At 50.1% G+C, this 1,380-nt stretch overlaps 1 pseudogene; it reads left to right on the top strand.

The window, feature by feature from the left end:
* Positions 1-5: 5 nt before the first annotated feature.
* LOC102856061 lies at positions 6-679 on the top strand (annotated as a pseudogene).
* The last annotated feature ends 701 nt before the right edge of the window (positions 680-1,380 follow it).

The following is a 1,380-nucleotide window of genomic DNA, read 5'->3' as shown; positions in this document are numbered from 1 at the left end:
ACAAGGCCGCCTCCCCGAAGCGCGTCGACTTCGTGCCCGTGTCCCCGGCGCCGTCGCCCACGCGGGGCATCGGGAAGCAGTGCTTCTCGCTGTCCCTGCAAAGTTTTGTGAGTAGCAACGGGCTGCCCCTGAACCCCATCCCCAGCCCGACGACGCGGTTCACGACGCGGAGGAGCCAGAGCCCCATCAACTGCATCCGGCCCAGCGTCCTGGGGCCCTTGAAGCGGAAATGTGAAGTGGAGACTGAGTACCAGCCAAAGAGGTTCTTCCAGGGCATCAGCAGCATGCTGCCATCCGACGTGGCACAGTTGTCAGAGCCCGGCGCCTGCGTGCCGCCCGATGCCTTTGACGGCAACAGCAGCGGCGCCGGCTCATCAGGAACTCGCCTGCCAAAGCCAGCATGACCACTGACTCCCCGCTGTCGCCAGCGCAGGCCGCCTCGCCCTTCCTCCTGGTGGACGTCCAAGTGACACCTAGTGACTTCCAAGTAACACCTGGCGACGACCAAGAGACACCTGGCAGCGTCCAAGTGACACCTGGCAGCGTCCAAGTGACACCTGTCAGCGTCCAAGTGACACCTGGCAACGACCAAGAGACACCTGGCGATGTCCAGGGGACACCTGGCGTATGGGAGCTGGGAGAAATCAAGTTGGGACAAGCACTGAACTTTGTGGATTGATTTGAAGCCCTTCCTACTTCCCTCTTCCCTTTTCTTATTTTTTTTTAAAACTTCCGGAAATGTTGTCACTCTAGAGAACTTCTTTGCCCGTGCCAGGCCCTTGAATTCAGTGTAGTAATAATTCCAGACGCTTGCCCCGTGTGTGTGCGGAGGGGCCTTACGCTGCTACTCTGTCTAAATACATTTTATCCCGTGATATTTTTTTAATTATTGAGAGCTCTATTTATTTATTGGATTATTATGTTCTGATGAAAATATAAGTGTTGACATAATCAGTATAGTAAACTGATGTTTTAAAATTCCATATTTGATGCCCACCACGGATATTTAGTGTTATTTTCAGCGATGACTAATTCTCACTTGATAAAGAATAGTAACTTACTAGAAAGAAGCTCTTTTTCTAGAATGCTAGTGGGTTCAGTTGTCCTCTTCTGCCCAGGAGTCCTCACTCATGTCGTTTCCTGGGTACAGAAGTGGAAGGGAGGGGAGTGACAAAAAAGAACAAAGCATATACGTTGGCAGTAGACTTTTTAAAATTAAGCATATAAAAGCGTGTTTTACAGAAACGTTTTCTAATGACATTTTAATAGGAAATCTCATAAGTTATGCAAATATCACTGCTGTACAGAAAATCACAGTTTCTCTTTTTTCCCCTGGGAAAGTATGTTTTCTCGGGGACAGACCTCTAGTGAGGTGGGACA

This window comes from Elephantulus edwardii, unplaced genomic scaffold (genome assembly GCF_000299155.1).
Source record: "Elephantulus edwardii isolate Elephantulus edwardi_28Jun2011 unplaced genomic scaffold, EleEdw1.0 scaffold00724, whole genome shotgun sequence".
In the NCBI taxonomy this organism is placed as follows: Eukaryota; Metazoa; Chordata; class Mammalia; order Macroscelidea; family Macroscelididae; genus Elephantulus; species Elephantulus edwardii.
This window is presented reverse-complemented; position numbering and strand designations above follow the sequence as displayed.